This window comes from Aquarana catesbeiana, linkage group LG02 (genome assembly GCF_042186555.1).
Source record: "Aquarana catesbeiana isolate 2022-GZ linkage group LG02, ASM4218655v1, whole genome shotgun sequence".
NCBI classification, from domain to species: Eukaryota; Metazoa; Chordata; class Amphibia; order Anura; family Ranidae; genus Aquarana; species Aquarana catesbeiana.
The window spans coordinates 701,963,614-701,988,384 of NC_133325.1; the positions used below are offsets into that span (position 1 = coordinate 701,963,614).

A 24,771-nucleotide genomic window follows, 5' to 3' on the forward strand; every position below is an offset into this window, starting at 1 on the left:
ATGTGCTCTTCCTCCACTGTGCCGAACGAAAAGGGGTGGGGAATAGAATAGAAAGAACGTCAGGGGCAGGCGGAGTTATACGCATGCGCAGTGTGTATAAATCGTAACGCGCGCGTCTTACGTATGATCTGTGAGCGGAGGAAGGAGCATCGGAGACGCCGATCGTGCTAACGAAGGTAGGATCTAAACTTGGGCCTATACTGCTTCGAAATGGAAGCCTATATTGTAACAAGATTAGGGGAGTTTGGCCTGACATTAGGGTTTGTCTTGTGTTGTGTCTTGCAGAGAAAATGGATGGGTTCAACGACCACAATTTCCTGCCCCTGTTTATTGACAAGTACAGGGAGCTGCCCTGTCTGTGGCAAGTGAGACACCCCCACTATAATCACAAACAGAAGAGGCAGGCAGCGCTGGAGAAACTGCTGGAGTTGGTGAAGCCGGTGGTCCCCACAGCAACCATCCCTTATTTAAAAGCTAAAATTGGTGGCCTGAGGAGCACTTATCTTAGGGAGCGCAAGAAGGTCACAGATTCCCAGAGATCCGGAGCTGCAGCAGATGGCATTTATGTCCCCAGGCTGTGGTACTACGAGAGACTGCGATTTCTGTCAGACCACACTGAAGTCAGGGAATCCCTCTCCACTCTTCCTTCCACTCTTCCTTCCACCCCAGCTGAGGCTTCCGATGTCCAACCTGGGCCTTCCAGCCAGGAAGAAGTGGAGGAGCCCAGCTGGAGTCAGGTATAGCATTCTTCGACAGATTTCTGGGCAATAAATAAATGATGTTTACTAGATGTTATTATTGATCATTAATTGCTGATTAAAAAAGTGTTTTACATATCAATAGACAGTAGTGGTCACCCAAAATTGGGACAAGAATGCAAAATGCTGGGCTCAGAAGGATAGTCTGTTATATTTGTTAACATTGAATTTGCAGCAGTCAGGAGGTGAAAATTGTGTGTGATTGATGTAAAAAAAACTAAAACTATGTCCCTTTTTCATACACAGGAAGACCTCAGCCAGGAGGAGGCTGTGGAATGTGGCAGTCAGGAGGAGGCGGGGATTATTAGTGTCAGCCAGGAGGAGGCGGGGATTATTAGTGTCAGCCAGGAGGAGGCGGGGATTAGTGGCAGCCAGGAGGAGGTGGGGCTAAGTGTCAGCCAAGAGAAGCCTGGGACAAGTCGCAGCCTGACTGAGTCTCAGGTTCCTCCCCTCCGCCTGCCACATAAACGAGCCAGGAAGGCCACTCCCAGTCCTGTGCAGGATTCAGCATACAGGCTGATCCAGGAGGCTTTGGCGTCCCTCAGAGCCCTCCCCAGTCCTGAAGAGGCCTTTGCCTGCATGGCTGCCACCAAATTGCTGGGCATGCAGGAGGGTCAACGCAAGATCTCTGAGGACCTGATTTATAAAGTCCTTCGTAAGGGGGAGAGTGGGGAACTGACACACAAGACGGATGTCATTGAGATCGACGATCCTCCTCCTCCTCCTCCTCCTGCTGCCACCACTCCACCACCACAGCCACAGCGTGGAAGGAGGCGTGGAAGGAAGACCAAAGAGTGATGACCCTGGGTTCAGTCTGGTCTGACAGAAGCTGCAGTCTCTCGTATGACCACAGCCTGGGGACACAGATGTCATCTGCTGCTTTCCGGATCTCTGGGACTTCTGGACCAGACTGCCCTCCCTTAGATGTGGACTCCTCAGGCCACCAATTTTGCTTTTAAATAATTGATGTCTGCCCTGGGGGTCCAAGGCTTCACCCTCTTCTGCAGTTTCTCCAGCGTTGCCTCCCTCTTTGTTTATAGTTGTGACCCCTTAATAAAATATTTTTAGGTAAATTCTACTCTCCTGTGTGTGTTTTCATCCAAAAAGGACAGTTTGTTGGTGAGGATTCAGGTACATTTCTAACATAAAATGTGAAATTAACAAGGGACAACAACACCAAACAATCTCCTACAGATTAAATAGAACAACATATCAATGGTGTTGTGGGAACTTGTCACAAAAAACACACAAACATTTTCGGGAGTACAAATCAAAAGCACCAAAAAAAAAAAATTAAAAAAGAGAAACACAAAAAAAGATTCTACATTAAAGTCAAAAAAAAAAAAAAATATGTTGTCAGATGTGAGAAATCAAAATATATTGAGGGAATCCCGATAAATAGTAACGAAAGAAGTTTGTGAGAAGTGTGTGTGAATATGAGCAGCAAAACGACTTAATTCTTGTCACATTATAAAGAAGAAGAGAGTGCGCTGTATTAAACCATTTTTAACATTGCAGCGTGATGAAAGTGCTGTATCCATTGCGAACGCTAAGTTTACCAGACCGAGCTGTTCCGTCTTGTAATTTCTTCTGAGCATGCGTGGCACTTTGTGCGTCGGAACAGGCCACACACGGTCGGAATTGACGCGATCGGATTTTGTTGTCGGAAAATTTTATCTCCTGCTGTCCAACTTTGTATGTCGGAAAATCCGATGGAAAATGTCCGATGGAGCCCACACACGGTCGGAATTTCCGACAACACGCTCCGATCGGACAATGTCCATCGGAAAATCCGACCGTGTGTACGGGGCATAAGTGCCGCTAACTCACTGACTGTCCTGCCTAATCTAGCTAACTCAAATGAAATGACACTGTCTCTCTCTCTATCTCTCAGCATGCCGGAACACACTACACAGGGCCGCCGTGCAGGCGGCCTTATATAGTGTGGGGCGTGTTCTAAACCCCCTGAGCCATAATTGGCCAAAGCCACCCTGGCTTTGGCCAATTACAGCTCTCTGTACCAACGGCGCTGTGATTGGCCAAGCATGCGGGTCATAGTGTATGCTTGGCCAATCATCAGCCAGCAATGCACTGCGATGCCGCAGTGAATTATGGGCCGTGACGCGCCACGCGAATTTGGCGCGAACGGCCCATAACGTTTGCAATTCGGCGAACGATCGAACAGCAGAGTTAAACATGGGTTCGACTCGAACGCGAAACTCATCCCTACCTCCTATGTACCCATACTACCTGCTTGGGCACAGATATAGCTAATTTGCTCCAGCGTTCAAGTTCTGTGTTTGGGCTCAGTTAGCGATCACACCAATCCATATTATGCCCATGTCCAACTCAACTGTCCAGTCACTAAAATTTTGATTCTTAATGGCACCTTGAAGCATTGGGCAAACGCTGCACATTTTCGTGACCGCCAAACTTGCTTGGTGCAGCGCAATTTAAAAGAAAAGGGTCTGGGACTTCTTTTTCTGCATTTCTGCATGTAAATTAGCCTACAAGCAGAACACACATAGCAGTGATATAAACCTAGCCTTAGATCCTTCACATCAGAACAGTGTTCTCAGCCCCCCCTGCACATCACAACCCCCTCTACATCACATCCCCCTTCACATCACCCCCTTTACATCATTGTCTTCAACCCCCTCATATCACTCCCCCATTAATATCACTTCCCCATCACATTCCTGTTCTCGGCCCCCTTTATATTAGCCCCCTCCTCCTTCACATTACTGTCCTCAGCCCCCCTTCATATCACCCCCCACATCGCTGTCGTCACACCGCCCCCACATTGTATCATTCCCCCTTTACATTCCTGTCCTCGCCCCCCCCTTTTCATCCCTGTCCTCAGCCCCCCCTTTATATTCCTGTCCTCACCCCCCCTTTACATTCCTGTCCTCAGCCCCCCTTTACATTCCTGTCCTTACCCCCCCTTTAAATTCCTGTCCTCAGCCCCCCCTTTACATTCCTGTCCTCAGCTCCCCTCCCCTGTAAAATACCCCCGCTCATTCCTGCCTCGGCCCCCCTTCACATCATCCCCAGCTTCATCACACCCAGATCCTTCTTCACTATTGATAGTCCTACCTACACAGGGCGGAAAGCGGGTGGCACATCTATAGCTGACATCGGAGGCAGGACAGCTCCACCTGAACGGCAGGAGGCAGACAGCGGGAGGGGAACATCAGTGGCAGGATAGCTATGCATGGACCCCGGGAAGCAGGTGGGGGTCATTGTCGGCAGGACAGCTCCTGAAGGAGAGCGGGAGCTGCACAACTTTTCCTGGTAACTAGCTTGTGATTGGTTGCTAGCAACCAATCACCTGCTAGTTAACTTGGCAGCTACCGCCATCCATCCGGAGCTGTACTGCCTCCGATGTCATCCTCCTGCCATCCATGCAGAGCTGTCCTGCCACCGATAATAACTCGATAAGTTTGACAGCAGTGAGGACAGCTGATTAGGCTCCTAAATGGTGGGACTGCGGCCGGGCCGGATGTAACAGTGAATGGGGCCGGACCACGGTCCACCATTTAGTGATGTCTGGTATAGAGTGATCACACTTGTCAAATTAACTGGGCTTTGGGGGTTAAATGTGCTTGGGCACAGCAAGTTACTAAGCTAATTGAACATACATTTTGCAACGTGAACAGCCTCCACTCTCATAGTAAATCAATCTCAAATGCTCATCCTTGCGACTTTCCACAAAACTTGGAAATGGCAATCTGCATAAAGGCTGAAATTTCTTTAAGGAATGTATATAATTGTGCTTCTAAAAATAAAGTCAATCACAGCAAGACAGTACAGTTATATTTTCTATTACTTTTTTCTTTGGAAATGTTTTATGTCCATCAGGCCAGGTTCACACTGGTATGACACGACAGGATCCGACCTGGTACAGTTCATTGGGGGGGCTCGCTTGTCCCCACCCCCTTTCCTGACCTGCCAGGCTGTGTGCTCGGATAAGGGTCTGGTATGGATTTTGAGGAGGGCCTTTTTTTGGCGTGGGGGTTTACCTTAAAATCCATACCAGACCAAAGGGCCTGTTATGCTCTTGGAGGGGGAACCCATGCCGGTTTTTATTTTAAATTTGGCGTGGAGTTCCCCTTCAAGATCATGAGAGCACAAGTCGCATGCCAAAGTCGGATCAGTTAAGACGGCGATATGACTTTGATTCGACTTCAGTGATACTCAATGAAGTAGGAAGTAGTCGGACCAAAGTAGTGCAGGGAGCATTTTCAAAGTCGGACCAGTTAAGACGGCTCCCATAGGGAATCATTGATTTTCACACGTCATGCGACATGAGCTCCCAATGTCGAAGCGTTTGTCATACCAGTGTGAACCCAGTCTCAGGATACCACTATAATATAATATTATCTTCCATTATTTTTGTCTTGTGTTAATATATACAACAGTGTGCAAACATTTTAGGAAATGTATTTCTGAGTCTCCAACATTTCCATTATTAAAATGACAGTTGACAAATTCAGTACACAAATTCACTTGATGTACGTGACAAGCTCTCTTTCCAGTAACTGATACCTTCATATTTGACATACGTTTTTTAATTTGTAGTCAACTTTAATACTTTCAGAGTTTCCAGTTTTGTAAATTAAATATCGAAAGATGTATTTGAGTGTGAGCATGGAAATTATTCTAGAATGTGAAACAGGCAGTCTAAAAAAATATGAGAAGGATGTATAAAAATGAAATAAAAATGAATAAGTATAGAATTAAAATGAGAGTGAAATATGAATGTGATAAGTATATGAAACTATAGAATATGTTATCATTTATTAAAATAATGTAAGGATTTTTATATTTGGCAGAAAGGAAAATACTATTTTACACAAATTTCTTTCAAGGCCGTTGGGTGGGCAATGTGTAAGTTGTATATAACACATGTGCATCTCAGTGTATGCATACTCGTATACAACTTCATCTAGTGAACTGTTTTTAAAGGATTCCATTGCTAAACACTGTTGTTAAGTATTAGGGATGTTCATTTTTTCTAACTCAAGCAAATAATGAAAAAAAGTTAATTAATGTAATGTATTTGTGACAACTACTATAGGATCAGGAACAAATGCACACTTTTATTATATACAGTTGTTGTTCTTGTTCTGAAGGAACAGCAACTGTTCTGTTAAAAAGCACGTAACCTTGTGTGTTGATGTATAACTTGTACACAGAATGAGCTGCAATGCAGAGATTTCTTGGAACTGAAGCATTCAAGGACATAGTCACATAGTTAGTCAGGCTGAAAAAAGACGCAAGTCCATCTAGTTCAACCAAACACAAATAGAAAACCTCCATATATTCTATCCCACACCACAGTTGATCCAGGAAAAGGCAAAAAAAAAAAAAAAAAACAATAAAGAATCCAGTTTGCTACAGTGGGGAAACATTTGTATATTTCCTGGATCAACTACCCCTGTTGTTACTACTTTTGAATGTGAATATCCAGTTATATTTTGTGTATTTAGGAATGCATCCAGGCAATCTACTGAGCTGGCCAGAACCAGTTCTTGAGGGAGTCTATTCCAAATTTTCACAGATCTTTCCATATGTGAAGGTTAAATCTCTCCCCCCCACAGACATAATAAGCGTGCCCCCTTTTTCTTTGTAATAACCTGAAAATGAATAACTTTACACCAAGTTCACTTTATGGATAACATATGTATTTATACATGCTGATCAAATCTTCTCTTAATCTCTTCTCAGAAGAGAATAAATCCAGTTTGGCTAATCTTTCCTTAAAGCTGAGCTACTCCATTCCTCTTATCAGTTTGGTTGCCCTTCTCTGCACATTCTCCAGTTCAACGATATCCTTTTTGGGAACTGGTGCCCAAAACTGAACTGCATATTCCAGATGAGGTCTTAGTAAATATTGTTCAGTGACAAAACTGCAGCTTGACATTGCATGCTATTAATAGGTCTATGATCTACCAGAACATCCAGATCCTTCTTCACTATTGACTGCCCCAGTTGTTCTTCTCCTAGTATGTATTATGCATACATGTTTTAGCCTCCAAGTACATAATTTTACATTTATCAACATTAAACCTCATTTGCCTCATAGTTGTCAAACTAAGTGTGTTGAGGCCGGCTTGTAAGTTGGAGACATCCTGTAAGGACTTAATCCCACTGCATAGCTTAGGGTCATCTGCACTGAAATGGTACTTTTAGTCCTAGAAAACAAGTGTAAAGGTGCTGCAAACTTCCCAAATAAAAGCTCCGCCCGGTGCTCAGAACTTGAAGCTGCTGACACCTCCAACGTACCAGAATAAGGAAAGGGATGGTTAGCACTCAGGATGACATCCAAAATAGTATTCCTTTATTAAATACATGTACAGAGCTGTAAAATAGACTACGCATTTCGGACATTAGTCCTTAGTCATGGCTTTTAGTCCCAGACCCTATATTATTTATAAATATGTTAAAAAGTAAGGGTCCCAACATTAAACCTTGGGGTACGCCTCTAATAACCTAAGAAAGTTCAGAGTATGAATTATTAACCCCTACTCTCTGAATACAGTCTTTGAGCCATTAAGTTAATTTACACATTGGCCGCATGTAGGGAACTGTGTCAAATGCTGTGGCAAAGCCAAGTATACTATGTCCACAGCCATTGCTTTTTCTAAATTTTTGCTTACCTCAAAAGAAATTAGATTTGTTTGACGACTTCAGTCTTTTGTGAATCCATGCTGACTATTGATTAAAGGGGTTGTAAAGGTTCAGGGTTTTTAAAAAACAAACATGTCATATTTACATCTGCTGTGCAGTTGGTTTTGCACAGAGTGGCCCTGATCCTCCTCTTCTGGGGTCCCTTAGCGGCGCTCCTGGCTCCTCCTCTTCTCGACTGCCCCATCACAGAAGTGCTCTCCTTCGTGGACACCATTGCGGGCGCTCTCCCGTGTCCTGCTTCTGCGTCTGTTGACACAGAAAGAAGGACTCAGCCCCGCCCCCCCCCCCCGGTGCCTGCGTCATTGGATTTGATTGACAGCAGCGGGAGCTAATGTCTGTGCTGCTATCAATCTATCCAATCAGGACATGAGACACCGGCCATAGCTGGTGTGCTCGTTCCCATCGTGAGAAACACAGGGCTCAGGTAAGTATAACGGGGGCTGGGGTGGATACTGAGTGACAGAAGGTTTTTTGGAACACACCCAGGGAACACAGTTAACCCCTTGATCGCTCCCTAGTGTTAACCCCTTCCCTGCCAGTGTCATTTATACATTGATCAGTGCATTTTTTAGTACTGATCACTGTAATAATGTCACTGGTCTTCAGAAAGTGTCACTTGGGGTCAGATTTGTCCGCCGTAATGTCTCAGTCCTGTTATAAATCACAGATCGCCGCCATTACCAGTAAAAACATAAAAAAAATTTCAAAAGTTCATAAATCTATCCCCTATTTTGTAGACGCTATAACTTTTTGTGCAAACCAATCAATATACGCTTACTGCAATTTTTTTTTTTTTACCAAAAATATGTAGAAAAATATATATTGGTCTAAACTGATGAATAAATTAGTTTTTTTATATTTTTTTGGTATATGTACTAAAGCAGAAAGTAAAAAATATTGATTTTTTTCTTTTTTCAAAATTGTCAGTCTTTTTTTGTTTATAGTGCAAAAAATAAAAAGCGCAGAGGTGATCAAATACCACCAAAAGAAAGCTCTATTTGTGGGGAAAAAATTACATCAATTTCGATTGGGTACAATGTCGTACGACCGCGCAATTATCAGTTAAAGTGTTGCAGTGCCATATTGCAAAAAATGGCCTGGTCATTAAGGGATAAATTCTTCCGGGGCTCAAATGGTTAAACATACTGCCCGTAGGAATATATTGAGCAGTGTGTTTTCATACAGTCGATTTGAAGCATTCCCATTTCTGTTCTGCATTCTTTGATTACAATATTCCCTCCCAGTCTAAATCTTGTAGAGCAGCCCTCAGCCTGGAAAATTTGCTCTCCTAAAATTAGGTGTTTTATCGTTTCAGTGTGTGTTTGTTGTTTACAGTTTACATTAAGACCCCTTTCACACTGGGGCGGCATGTCCATTAGCAGTAAAGGGCGGCTAGTTTTAGCGGCACTTTACCTTCATTTTAGGTGCGCTTTTTTCTGCCACTAGCGGGGACCTTTTAACCCCCGCTAGCGGCCGAAGAAAGGGTTAAAAGCACCCATGTTAAACTATGGTCGCCCTGACTGGATACCTCTGGCATTTCGCCTATCGATCTGGTGCTGGGCAGACTTTTTACATAATTTGATTAATGTAACTAGGAGTTTGAGGTGTGAGTTGGGAGGCCTGCTGAGCTACTCCGTATATGGGAGGCAGACCTCATTGGTGGTGATAATAGGCAAAGAGGTGCTTGGGGCTAATGGCAAACGTCTGTCCATTTCCAATGGATATTGAGTGGGTGTATACAGATTGCACTGTTATACCATACATGCTGGAACTCCATGTAGTTTGGTGAGATATAGCTGTATTGAATGTAAGGATTGTTGCTGGATTCTATCTATGTAAACTGTACGGTTCCCTTTTTTTCTTTTCTGTTTGTTTTGTTACAATAAAAACTTTATTTGAGAAAAAAAAAAAGCACCCATGTTGCGGCGCTTCTGAAACGATTTACAGGCACTTCGGAAGTGCTGCCCATCCATTCCAGTGGGCAGGGGCAGTGTTGGAGCGCTGTATACAGCGCTCCTACACCTCCCCAAAGAGGCTGCTTGCAGGACTTTTTTTCCCATCCCCCAAGTGCACCCCCCCAGTGTGAAAGCACTCAGGCTTTCACACTGGGGAGGCATAATAGGCAGTTTTTAGGTGCTTTACAGGCGCTATTTTTAGTGTTAAAATGCCTGAAAACTGCCTCAGTGTGAATGGGGTCTTAATGAATCATGTTGTGGTCACTGCTACCCAGATGTTCTTTTATACGAACATTAGCAATAATCTTGCATGGCTTGAGATTAAGAGGTCCAGCAGAGCATCATTTCTAGTTGGGGCATCTATGACCTGTACCAGAACATTGTCTTGTAATAATTTTATCAATGTCCACCCTTTTAATGTTCCAGCAGTGCCATTACTCCTGTAAACTTCAGGGTAGTTAAAATCCCCATTACTATTACTGTCTCAGCCCCTGCAGCCCTTTCTATCTGTGCTAAGAGCTATACCTCCTCATTAACACTGGGTGGCCTATAACAAACTCCAATAATTAACTTTGAAGTATGCACACATATATGCAGCTCCACCCAAAATGCTTCAGAACCATCGAAACTGACACCACCACCTTTATGTTTTACCCGGTATCTCTGAAAGAGAGCATAGCTCAGTTGTGTGAAGAATGAAGCAAACATTCAGCAATACCAATTAAGCGTAGTTCTCTTCATGCACCAAAGCTTCCAACTCACCTATTTTGCTTGGCAGACTGCATTGGTCAACAAACCTTTTAATTCATTACATTTTGCACATGATTTGCATATTTTTTTTTTTTTGAAGTACAAGTAGTACTAAAATTTCCAATGGTAAGCCTCCCTCATCTTCCCCCATTCCACCCACCATTAGGGTCGCATTCCACCCACCATTAGGGTCGGACCCCTGTCTGATCTGTCTATTCCATTATATTCTAAAGAAAACTGTAGACGGATTGAAATTCTGCTTGTTCAACAAAAACTGGATGAATTTCAATCTGTCTATGGGCAGGTTGGTTGTACTGAAGTGGATACATTGATTGACTTAAGTGCAACCAGCCTGTCGGGTTTTTATCACCCGATCACTGATGGCGACCAGCAGTGATCGTTGTATTCTGCTGGACTGGTAGGCTCCCTGCACTTCCTGCTGGAAGAACACAATAGCTCTGTGGGAGGCATTCCCCCATCAACACTGACTTTGTTGATGGGGAATGGAGCAATTTTCTTTCCTTCAACCTGTGGTTGAAGAAAAGCAAATTGCATAGTGTATGGCATCACCCAGAGTAAGTAGAGCCTAGGGAGGGGTTCAATGAAAACCGTCTCTTAAGTAGAGTAAGTAGAGCCTAGGGAGGGGTTCTTTGTAAAAACCAACACCAATCCCAAGTAATAAATGGAAGTGTGTTCCTCAGAATCAATAACGGCATATGAACAAAAAAGGAATAGCATCCAAAAAGAGATTCTTCAATAAGGAACAGAAGGTATAGATCAAAAATTGTAAACTTTATTTTAAAGAGAGATCCACATAAAACACAAATTGTATCCTCCACCACAATAAAGAGTTAAAAATTGACATTCCTGTCACGACACAGATAGCTACCACAAGCACTCATGATATAGTAGATTATTAAGCTGGCTAAAAAAGGTGGAAATTTATTGTAGCAACACTGGAGGGATTAATATTGCCAGATAACTCAATATGAGCAGTCCACTGAGATGATATATGATCAGAGCTATGATCAGAGCCTATAAAAGAACAGTATAATTAACTTCTGGGCTATCTCGGATGTAAATATCAATCACCTGGATTATCCCTAGTTGTGAACTCTGCACAGTCCTATCAATAGAAAATGTAAGCAGGGAAGGTAGAAATAGAGATTCACAGTGATACAATGATTATGAATCAGATAGACTGCCAGTATGTAAATCACAGATTGGGCAGTAGACCCGGTAGACTCCAAGGTATTTAATAGGAGGCATAATGAGTCTTTTGAAAATATAATTTTTTGCCACGTGTTTTTGGAAAATGCAAGAAAGAAAATGAAAATGTATTTTTTACACAAAGTTGTCAATTAATAAAATATTTCTAACACACGTCATAGGCATACTTAGAATTATACCCGAAAACCCATTTTGCTACTTCTCCTATATATAGGGATACCACATGTGTGAGACTTAATCACGGCTTAGCCACAGACAGGGGCCCAACATTCAAGGAGCACTTTCAGGCTTTCTTAGATCCTCCATTTCTGCTTCAACTTTCCTGACTACCTATCACATTTGTGGAGGACCTGTGCCCCCAGGACAGTGGAAACACCCATAAAATGAACAGAATTTGGAAAGCAAACACTCCAAGGTATTTTCTATGAGGCATGGCAAGTCTTTTTAAAACTTCATTTTTTGCCCTATGTTTTTTGAAAATGCAGAATGAAAATGATAATTATTGTTTTACCTATAGTTGTCAATTTAATAAGATATTTCTCATATACAACATGGACATACTTTAGAATTACAATCAAAAACACGTTCTATTATTCCTTTTGAGTATGGTGCTACCACACGTGTGAGACTTTTTCCGTTCCTCTACTGATTATGTACCAGACATTTTATCTTTTGTATCACACAAATCAACCAATTGTATCAAAACCAATTTACTGTAATGATCAGCTCAATCTGAGTGGCCAGGGAATATAGCTTAGTGTGGTCTCAACTGTTGCAGTCACAGTTCCTATAAGTATAAGCCAATCAAGCCAGTACCGGAATCTAAAGAAAGAAAGAAAAAGAAAAGAGTTCTTGTGGTTCCAGGAGTGCAGTTGTTCACAGGGGATGGCTGGAATTGGTGTCTTACAGGAACATAGTCAGTTGAACGTGCAGATGGGTCAGTTCAGACATAGTCCGAGACATGGCCAACATATGAGCAATGGATCAGTTCAGGCTACAGGCAGAACGTGGTCAATAAATAAGCAAATTGGGGACACTGATTCTACATTAGTCTGGTGACACTGTGGCTGGTGTGGTGGTGATCAGGGAACTGTGACTGGCTGCATTATTAAGGCTCATTCACATGTGAATTTGGGGGTCGGTCAGTATAACCTTGCAGTTGAGCTTTGGTTTTACCACCCCCCTCAACTGCTATCCCCTTTAGCTGCAGAGGGAGCTGCTGGGCGGGGTGTACACCTGCAATGCTTTTCTTCGCAGTTGTGGTAAAAATGATACCCTCTGTACTCGCGCTAAATGTGACCCATTCAAGTGAATGGGGTTGCTTGTGCTGGGTCCAAGGGGTTAAAGCAGTTGACGAGGAGGTGATGCAATGCCTCCTCACTAATACAAATGTGTGAAACAATCAGCACCGCCATAAATTAAGTGCAAAGTTGCAGCCGCTATACACTTTTTAACCACTTCAGATCCGCGCTATAGCCGAATGACGGCTACAGCGCGGACCTGCTTTGCCGGGACGACGTCCATTGACGTTGTCCCGTGCACGAGCGGCCTGCGCGCCCCCTGCAGGGAGCGCATTGCACTCTCTGTGATCAGCGAGTCTGTGAGACTCGCCTGATCACAGATTGGAGTAAGGGGTCGATTCCGACCCCTTAACACGTGATCAGCTGTCAGTCAATGACAGCTGATCATGTGATGTCCACAGAGCCGGTAATCGGCTATTTCTTCTCCTCGCGCTGACAGCGTGAGGAGGAAAAAAAAGCCGATCACCGGCGGCTGTGAAAGGGACATCAGTCCCGATCATGGCGAGCTGCTGCATATCATCAGTGCCCACCTGTGCCCCCTGCCAGTGCTGCCTACCAGTGCCCACCAGCGCCACCCATCAGTGCCTACAGTGCCACCTATCAGTGCCCACAATCAGTGCCTCAACAACAGTGCTGCGCATCAGCGCCACCTACCAGTGCCCATCAGTGTCACCTACCAGTGCCCATCAGTGCCGCCCATCAGTGTCGCCCATCAGTGCCACCTATCAGTGGTACCTATCAGTGCCCATCAGTGCCACCCATCAGTGCCACCCATCAGTGACCATCAGTGCTGCCTTATCTGTGCCCATCAGTACCGCCTTATCTGTCCCCACCAGTGCCGCCTTAACTGTGCCTATCAGTGCCCACCAGTGCCGCCTCATCAGCGCATATCAATGAAGGAGAAAAATTACCTGTTTGCAAAATTTTATAACAAACTATGAAACGTGATTTTTTTTTTTTTTCAAAATTTTTCATCTTTTTTTGTTTGTTTAGCAAACAATAAAAATTCCAACTGTGATTTAATACCACCAAAAGAAAGCTCTATTTGTAGGAAAAAAATGATAAAAATGTAATTTGGGTACAGTGTAGCATGACCGCGCAATTGTCATTCAAAGTGCGTCAGCGCTGAAAGCTGAAAATTGGTCTGGGCAGGAGGGGGGTTTAAGTGTCCAGTAAGCAAGTGGATAAAATATATATATATTAGTGCAGCGCTCCTACAGTGATAATTCAATGCTATACTTAGTGCTATGTATACATGCAATAAAACTCAGATTCATAAAAAATCCATAATGAATGTCCTATAAATCACCACAATGGCTGCGCAACTTCACAGGCTCGGATCCTCTCCTCTGCACATGTATCGACCTCTGAATGGTCTTCCTCAGCAGATTAAATAGCTGGTGGTGGTTTGCACAAGCAATAAGAATTAACGTGAAGCACGGTGATATGATAATAACACTGGAGCACTACTATCAAGATTGATATTGATTTATGGGACATTTATTATGAATCTGAATTTTATTGCATGTATACATAGCACTAAGTATAGCATTGAATTATCACTGTAGTAGCGATGCACTGTGTGTGTGCATCTTTTGGTACACATACATATATAATGCCTCCTCACTGCCTATCAAATTTTCTCTTAAAAGTGATCTGAACATGGATGGCTTTGCATATTGTGATCATGTCTGATGGTGACACTGACAGCTGTGGTGTTGATCAGGGACACTGTAACTGATGTGGCAGTGATTAGTGACAATATGACTGGTATGCCGGGATTTTTTTTTTTACACTATGATTGCACATTACAGTGATGATTACTGTAAAAGTATCAGCCCGGTACCAATTACTGTAACCTGCTGTGTCTGGTGGACACAGCGGACAGAGAATGGCACCACTGAATGCTTCGAGGCTGTTGCTCCATTATTGTACATGCGGCACACTGCGCAAAACCTTCAGACTTGGTAGCACCATCACCACTGACTCAATGCAAGCAATTTGGACTATACAGGCAGACTGCAAGGTCCGCCTTAATCAGACCCTCCCCTCAAATTCTTTTGCAGCAGAATGTGAGCATCACGTCTATGCTACTGGATACGCTAACACATAACTTAATTGCTTGATTCCTAGATGCAGGTGGTACCTTTAACCAGTTGCCGCCTGCCCACCATCAAATGATGGCGGTGCAGCTCTCGTTCTGGGATGCTGTCATATGACGGCGTCCCAGAATGGTTGTTCTTACACGCCCGCGGGGGCACGCAGCTCGCCGATCACTACCAACCATGTTGCTAGGACACGGCGCGACCCCGATCTCTGTAAAGAGCCGCATCCGTGGCTCTTTAACCATGTGATCGACTGTGTCCAATCACAGCTGGTCACATGTAAACACGGAGGTGCTGGTAATCAGCACCCCCTGCCTCACACTGATTGTGTGTGGCAAGGAGAGTTGATCAGCGGCATCTCCTCGCAGGGGGCAACAAAACATGTAATCAGGGCACCGATGATTAGTGCCCTGATTACATTATAGCGCCAACAGTGTCACCAGTCAGTGCCCACCATTGCCAGCAATCAGTGCCCATTAGTGATGCCAGTCAGTGCTGGCTATCAGTGCCGCCTATCAGTGCTGCCCATAACTGCTGTCCATCAATGCCACCTATTAATGCCCATCATTACCGCCTATCGGTGCTGCCTAATAGTGCCCACCACTGCCGTCTATCAGTGCCGCCTATCAGTGCCATCTATTAGTGCCCATCAGTGCCGCCTATCAGTGCTCATCAGTGCCACATATTAGTGTTCATATGTGTGGCATATTAGTGCCTCCTCATCAGTGCCACCTCATCAATGCCCACCAGTTCAGCCTATCAGTGCCCATCAATGCCGCCTCATCAGCGCACATCAGTGAAGGAGAAAAATTACTTAGTATAAAAATGTACTGACAGAAACTAAATAAAGAAAAAAAATTTCAAAATGTTTGGTCTTTCTTTCTTTTTTAGTAAAAAATAAAAAACAGCAGTGATTAAATACCACCAAAAGAAAGCTCTATTTGTGTGAAGAAAATGATAAAATGTGGGTACAGTGTAGCATGACCATTCAAAGTGCGACACTGCTGAAAGCTGAAAAATGGCCTGGGCAGGAAGGGGGTGTAAGTGCCCTGTACGCAAGTGGTTAAAGAGGTATAGTGAGATAAGAGATATAATGCCAAAATCTATCACAAGAAACTATTAAAAGGACATGCAGTTACCTTCAGAAGTGAGAGGAAAACTTTGCAAAGTAGTTATTAATTTATCCCCACCCAATAATGATAGCTGTGATGTATTATAGAACCAGACCTGGGGATTCAAAAGCTTGCTTATGTAGTGACCTGTAGAGAATGTTCAGAGAGCTTTTTAAAGAAGATTGATCAACAGAGCCTTAGATTGAGAGAGCATGTGTATCTCTGGCTTGAGAAAGAGAGCAAGCGTTCTTCGATTGTATGAGAATGCTGATCTGTTAGGTTGAGAGAGTGATCAATCAATATAGTTTGTTCTGATAGAGAGAGGGTGGGTGCTCTTGTTGGAAATGTGAGTCCTTCTTTTTCTCTGAACTTCCCGTTGTATTTCCAAAATTCCCTTAAGGCCTAGCCTAGAAGGTGTAGTTCAGAATATTTACCCACATCTGATTGGATGAGACTTTTATTGATATAATATTTGTTTAGGTGTTGACTGTACATGTCCACCAGATGCCACCCTATTTTAGGTCTTCTGAAAATAACATTGGATTTATTCAACTTAACCTTATCTGGGGTATTATATTTTAACCCTGGGTTAAATCTAGATATATTACCCTAACAGTAGGAATAGATGCGGTCCCCAGTGTGGATAGTATTATTTGTGATCTTAATTTTCAATGTTATATCATTTTAATCATGAGATATTTGTTAAAGATGAGACATTTATCCAGAGATCAATTTTGAGGTAGAATTTATTAATCCTCAAATGACATCTGAAAAAGTATCCATTTTCAATCCCACTTCTGAGTCATCCGTTTTATGAAAATATGCTTATTTCTTATTTTAGGTATTACAACAATATACATTATACGGGGCTCAAAATGTCAAATTTTGAGCTACTAGCCAGGCCTTAAGAGTTACTCGATACCAGTTGCCCCGCCCAATCTCTACCCTGCCCGCCCCTAATTCCTCCCCTAAACACGCCCTCATAAATTATCTCATGAAATGACACTGTTAAATGTTTTATGCAGAATTAAGCTACAAAAATAAATATTAACAACAACTTTAACAATATTAACATAAAGCAATGTAAACATAAAAGAAAAATAAGTGCTTTACATCAATAGGTAAACAAAATATTAGGTGTAACTGCTCAAACCTTTTATAAACTTAGAGAATGTTTTTTTTATTTTTGCAATCACACGTAAGAGACTTTCTCTAAGAGACGCACAGTGGAGCACAGCACTCGACAGAGGAACGGGAGCTGCCAAACAAACTGGTGATTAGTTGCTAGGTGGTCCAATCAACCAATCACCAGCTTGCTAATAGGAAAAGTAAACTTTGGCAGCGCCTGCCCAACCCCCTGCCCTGCCCCCATCTCATCATCTGAAGTCAGGCTGAAAATGTAATTAATCTTCATTTTATTCATAAATATAATACCAGAAGAACCCTGACACCCTAGATGTGCACAGCCTATTGCATTAGGGTGTGCACCTCAAAGCTCAAACACATGCATATGTATATAGCAGTGGACGATGTCAGTAGGGCAGAGATTGGTGTCAGTAAGGCAGTGGATGGTGTCTGTAGCTTTTATTTTTATTTTTTTACAATTTCGCTTTTTTATTATTTTTTACACATTTTGTGCAGCCTCGTTAGGGGGCTTTACTGAAATATTAGAGGTTTAAACAGGAGGAATATGTGCCACACAGGGTGATTAGGGTGTGCGCAGGCACACCTGGCACACTCTGTGCGCACGCCTATGCCTGACATATATTACTATTATTATGTATGGTCACTGTAAAGCCACGAGCTACTATGTCTACAATATTTACTGTGACCCCAACATAATGTTTTGTTTATCCATTCAGCTAATCCATTCAGTAATCAAGCCGCTAAAAAAAAAATGAAGCTTTCTAATGATATAATTGTGGCTCAGGAGTTAGGCTAGGAGTCAGAAGGAGTATTACAGCACACCAGAAAATGTGAAATTCAGTATATTTTTTCTCTCACAACTCTCTGCATTTTTGTTATTAGTGTTACACCGCTGCCGAAATGCACATACTTTGTTGAAGCACCTTTCAATTTTTTTACAGCACTAAGTCTTTTTGGGTATTAGTCTATCAGCATGGCACATCTTGACTTGGCAATATTTGCAATCTCTTCTTTGCAAAAACTTTCCAAATCTGTCAGATTGCGAGGGCATCTCCTGTGCACAGCCCTCTTCAGATCACCCCACAGATTTTCAATCGGATTCAGGTCAGGACTCTGGCAGGGCCATTCCAAAACTTTAGTCTTTTTTTGGTGAAGCCATTCATTTGTTGATTTGGATGTATGCTCTGGGTCATTGTCATGCTGAAAGATGAAGTTCCTCTTCATGTTCAGCTTTCTAGCCTGATGGTTTTGTGCCAATATTGACTGGTATTTGGAACTGTTCATAATTCTCTCTATCTTGACTAAGACCCCTGTTCCAGCTGAAGAAAAACAGCCTCAAAGCTTGATGCTTCCACCACCATGCTTCACGGTGGGTATGGTGTTCTTTTGGTGATGTGCAGTGTTGTTTTTGCGCCAAACATTTCTTTTGGAACACATTTTACACATGCTTTTGGGAGACTGCCGATGAGTTTTTTGCAAAATTTAGCCGGGCTTGGATGTTTTTTTCATAAGAAAAGGCATTATAGCAGAATAAGCATACAGTATGAAGAATATGGGAGATTGTTGTCACATGTACCACACAGCCAGTACATGCCATATATTCCTGCAGCTCCTTTAACCACTTCAGCCCTGGAGGATTTTACCCGCTTCCTGACCAGAGCGCTTTTTGAGATTCGGCGCTGCATTGCTTTAACTGACAATTGCGCGGTCGTGTGATGTTGTACCATAACAAAATTGATGTCCTTTTTTTCCCACAAATCGAGCTTTCTTTTGGTGGTATTTGATAGCCTCTGCGGTTTTTAGTTTTTGCGCTATAAACAAAAAAAGAACAACAATTTTGAAAAAAAATGCAATATTTTTCACTTTTTGCAATAATTAATATCCCCCAGAAGTATATATATATATATATATATATATATATATATAAAAAAAATTTTCCTCAGTTTAGGCCGATATGTATTCTTCTACATATTTTTGGTAAAAAAAATCACAGTAAGCGTATGTTGATTGGTTTGCACAAAATGTATAGCATCTACAAAATAGGGGATAGTTTTATGGCTTTTTTTTTTTTTTTTTTTAATTAGTAATGGCAGTGATCTGCGATTTTTTTCGAGACTGCGACATTATGGCAGACACATCGGACATTTTTGACACTATTTTGGGACCATTGTCATTTATACAACGATCGATGCTATAAAAATGCATTGATTGCTGTGTAAATGACACTTGCAGTGAAGGGGTTAACCACTAGGGGGCAGTGAAGGGGTTAAGTGTGTCCTAGGAAATGATTCTAACTGTTAGGGTGCTGGACTTCAACACACAGAACAGTGATCACAGCTCTCGATGAGAGAGAGCTGTGATCCCTGTCCTGTCACCAGGCAGAACGGGGAAATGCTTTGTTTACAAAAACATCTCCCCATTCTTCCTCTCCGTGACACGATCGCGGGCACCCACGGGTGTGCGCCTGCAACACCGCTTCTTAAATGGGACGAACCTGTACGCCCTTTTGCCTACCAGAGGCATTATGTCGACGTATATATACTTGCGCTGGTGGGCAAGCGGTTAATGTTGCTGTAGGCCTCTTGGCAGCCTCCCTGACCAGTTTTCTTCTTGTCTTTTCATCAATTTTGGAGGGACGTCCAGTTCTTGGTAATGTCACTATTGTGCCATATTTCCTCCACTTGATGATAACTTTCTTTACTGTGTTCCATGGTATATCTAATGCCTTGGAAATTCTTTTGTACCCTTCTCCTGACTGATACCTTTTAATAATGAGATCCCTCTGATTGCTTAATTCTGAACACAGCTACATCCCCATTTATAAGAGGGTGTGCACACTTATGCAACCACATTATTTTATTTTTTTATTTTTATCCCCCCCCCCCCAAATGATTTCAGGTTGTTTTTCAGTTGTACAGTTTATAGGTTACATTAACCTTTCCTGGTGGTTTTCCCTAATGTGGCTCGGGGTTAATTTTCAGCACCATTAGTGGTAACCGCGAGACACACTCGTGATTGCATTGCAGGATCCTGGTGCAGTGTACTTACCTTGTCACCAGGATCCTATGATGTCCCCCCGCTGTGTCTGCGGGCTCTGTCCTCCTCCGAAGCCTCTGTGTGCCGGGTTCCGTTCCCTGCGAGCGTCGCGATGCATGGGGGCGGAGCCCGGCGGCAAATTCAAAAAATTGAAAAATCATAATACATACAGTACAGTGTAATCTTACAGATTACAGTACTGTATGGAATTTTTTCACATCCCTTTTGCTTGCTTTGTCCAATGCCCTGCATGCAGTTTTATATTATATATACTGTTCTTTCTGCCTGGAAACTGGAGATTGTCCATAGCAACCAAAAAGCGCCCCTTTACATCAAAAGTGGTTTCAGACCAGCTAGAAAACAACGATAGTAAATTAGAACACTTGCAGAATTGAGCGATAATGAATCATGGGTAAATTAATTTTATTATTATATTATTATTTTTTTATAATTATTTATTATATTATAATTTATTATTTTGTGTTTCAAACTTTATCATACCCGGGATATTTACTAGACTCTTGTTTGGACAGATTTAAGTGTGTTATTGCTAAGAATTATGGGCCTACAATATAAAACACCAAATTTCTATGCAAAATAATCGTACCGCTTTGAGACGCAAAAATCTGACATAATCATACCGCCAGGGAGGTTACAAAGGCTACATTTTTTTATATCACAGAAACCTGACATTTTAACAGGGGTGTGTAGACTTTTTATATCCACTGTATGTGTGTATATATATATATATATATATATATATATATATATATATAATTTTTTTTAGCAGAGGCTATAAAATAATTGGAGAATAAAATGGTGTGCATTGCATATTCTTATGTCACACAGTATTTCACACTTTAATGGATTTTATTGCACAAAAACACAATATAATACCCAATTGTTTGGTAGAATATAAAAGATGATGTTAAGCTGAATTAAATAGACACCAAACATGTCATGCTCTAAAATTGCATCTACCCGTCAAAAAAAGATGCCAAGTACCTACAAATCTCCATAGACAATGCTTTAAAAGCTTTTACAAGTTATCAGTTTATACAGGAGTTCTGGCACTAATGATTGCTCTTGCTCTGATGTTTGTGGCAATAACTCACATTTGTGGTGTGATCGCCATTTACATATGCGCGCGGGACTGACGTACGTGTTTGCATTTGCGCGTGAGCACGGGGGAATGGGGTGCTTTACATTTTTTTTTCTAAATTGTATACATTTTTTTTACTTACTTTTTTTTTTTTTTATCAACTTTATTGCTATTATAAGGGATAAACAACTTTCCTTGTAACAGCATGGGCCTTGATAGGTCCTCTTTATGGAGAGATCTGGGCTTTAGTAGATCCCAAATCTCTCGTCTGGCCTCCAATGCAGTTGATCAGATACAGATCGGTCTGATCGGCTGCTTCCCTGGTTGGTAAAGGCAGGTAAACAAAAAACTGAAACATGAAGTAATGAAATCCCCATTGCTTCCTGTGACGTCACACAGTGGGAGAAACAACATCCATTACTATCACTGTGTGCCTAGAGCTAGATGCCACTGGTCGCATCTTTGCCGGGCTCTGCCATCGCACAGGAGAGTCCGATAAAGGCAGCGGCGGGAGAGGGTGGGACCCCCTTCCACTGCCTGGAAAAATAATCCAGCGACTCGTTAGCTGCTCGGATTACTTTTACTTTGTATGGAATCACTGGCCCAACAATATGATGCTGCAGCGATGACCAAGATTTCACCCTTACCGTCTGAGGACATTTATAAACGTATGGCAGATGGGAAGTGGTTAATTGAGCAAGCTGAAGTTAGAAGCTTATTGAGTACCATGTATAGCTGCACCAAATTTTGCACTCTCCAGTTTTAGTAAATCCCATTGCATTGCTCCAACTAATGTAAGGGGCACATAGGGCATCAAAAATGCATAGGCAAGAATAATAATCTCATAGGAATAATAGTGAATGACTATAAGAAAGAACAGAAGCTCTGCTTCCTTAGTCACCTCTCCTCACTTAGCCTGCTGATTGGACACTGCAAGAGCAGCAGAACACTGATAAGGTCATACCTTTGCTCTCTCCTCTTATAAGCATGCTCACATCATCAGACAGCAAACCTCTAAATGAGTGCTGACATTCTTTTCTCTCAAAGTCTGAGCCCTGCTGTATAAGAGATTCATGAAACACCTTAAAGTGTTACTAAACCCACAACCGTAAAATCAGTCTGTATATGCAGTAAAGCATGCTTGTTATACTCACTGTGGAACCTAAGGAGTTAACCCTCTACATTGTGTAAAAAACCTGTTTGATCCTGTCATCTCTGATCCTCCCCTAGTTCCAGAGTCCCCAAACCATCTCCTGATAGAACAAAGGCTAGGGGACAAGCTGCACATGCTCAGTTTGGTGTGTATTGCTAGAGAGTTGTTTTTTTTCTTGAGAGAGTGAATGTGATTAGCACAGGACCAATCAGCATTGTCCAGACAGAGGGTCAGGGGTTCTGCATCCTCATAGGACAGTCAGAGGAGAATGAAAACTCCTCCTACAACCTTTAACCAGACACTGATAGAAGTCACAAGACTATATACACTGTTGATGAGAAAAGGTATTTAGCAGTTTTTATTTACAAAAATAATTGCATTTCCATGTTCTGTGTACTGTGGGAGACCAGATATAGTGAATGCAGGGTCCTGGGTTTAGTTACACTTTAAGTTAAAATGTTTTATACCTTAATGCATTCCCTGCTTTAAAGTGGTTCTAAGGGCTGAAGGTTTTTTTTACCTTAACGTGTTACTAAACCCACAACAGTAAAATCAGTCTGTATATGAAATAAAGCATGCTTGTTATACTCACTGTGGAACCTAAGGGGTTAATCCTCTGCATTGTGTAAAAAGGCTGTTTGATCCTGTCTTCTCTGAACCTCCCCTTCTTCCACTGTCCCGAATCCATCTCCTGATAGAGCAGAGCCTTGGGGCAAGCTGCACATGCTCAGTTTGGTGTGTATTGCTAGAGAGGTTTTCTTTTCTTGGGAGAGTGAATGTGATCAGCACAGGGCCAATCAGCACTGTCCAGACAGAGGGTCAGGGGTCCTGCAGCCTCATAGGACAATCAGGGAAGAATGAAAACTCTCCTACAAGCTTTAACAAGACACTGATAGAAGTCACAAGACTGCTATATGCTGCTGATGAGAAAAGTTATTTAGCAGTTTATATTTACTAAAATAATTGCATTCCCATGTTCTGTGTATTGTGGGATACTAGATAGGATATAGTGGGATATATATACTAGATATAGTGAATGCAGGGTCCTGGGTTTAGTTGCATTTCCTGCATTAAGGTAAAAAAAGTATCACTATTTGTTGGGCCCCTTTCCCCCCAAAAAACGAACCTGTCTCTTTTCACGATCCAGCGCTGTCCCAGCTGCAGCTTCTCTCTCTCTGTCCAAAGAAACGCAGCATGGCTCTGCACCTCCCACCACTTCCTGCTTTCACAGGAGACTCCAAGAGCATCGGTAGCCATAAGGCTCCCGCTGCATTTAATGACATCCTGTAAGGAGGGAGTAGTGGGAAGGGCTGAGCCATGCTGTGTGTCTTTGGGCACAGACAGCTTGGCTCAGGAGCACCCCCTATGGGCACCCCCTCAGCAAACAGTTTGCTGAGGAAGCACCCTGAGGAGAAGAGGAGTGGTGAGCCCCAGTGGGAACTCCAGAAGAAAAGGTACGAGACCGCTCTGTGCGATACTAGTGCACAGAGCAAGTAAGCATACCCTCTTTTTTAAAACTAAAAAAATAGGCTTTACAATCACTTTGATTATGTGTATTATTTAACTCAACTAGCTTAACCTCTTCCCGACCAACCGCCGCAGTTATACTGCGACAGGTTGGCTCCCCTGCGCGAGCCGTCATAGCTGTACGTCGGCTCGCGTGGGTCGGGATAGCGGACGCGCGCCCGCTGCACAGCGAGGGTGCCAGTGCTGGTGGCCGAAGGTTGCGATGACCACCAGCCACGAGCGATCATGTGTAAACACACACTTCCCTGTTCTGTTCTGACAGGAGTGACAGATTGTGTGTTCCTATTAGCTAGGAACCACGATCTGTCACTTCCTCAAGTCAGCCCCCTCCACCTTCAGTTAGAATCACCTCCCAGGGAACACAGTTAACCTCTCGAGCGCCCCCTAGTGTTAACTCCTTCACTGCCAGTGACATTTTTACAGTAATCAATGCAATTTTATAGCATTGATCGCTGTATTAATGTCAATGGTTCCAAAAATGTGTCAGAATTGTCCGCTGTGTCTGCCATAATGTCGCAGTCACGATAAAAATTGCAGATCACCGCCATTACTAGTAAAAAAAAAAAATAATAATAAAAATGCTATAAATCTATCCCCTATTTTGTAGACGCTATAACTTTTGCGCAAACCAATCAATATAAGCTTATTGCGTTTTTTTTTACCAAAAATATGTAGAAGAATGTGTATCGGCGTAAACTGAGGAAAAAATTGTGTTTTTTATATATTTTTGGGGGATATTTATTATAGCAAAAAAGTAAAAAATAATGCGTTTTTTTTCAAAATTGATGCTCTGTTTTTGTTTATAGCGCAAAAAATAAAAACCGCAAAGGCGATCAAATACCACCAAAAGAAAGCTCTATTTGTGGGAAAAAAAGGAAGTCAATTTTGTTTGGGTACAACGTC

General features: G+C 42.5%; 1 protein-coding gene across 3 annotated transcripts in view; it reads left to right on the forward strand.

The window, feature by feature from the left end:
- CTPS2 (CTP synthase 2) overlaps nucleotides 1-24,771 on the forward strand; it is a 409,104-nt gene that overhangs the window by 219,857 nt on the left and 164,476 nt on the right. The gene's annotated exons all lie outside the window — the stretch shown is intronic.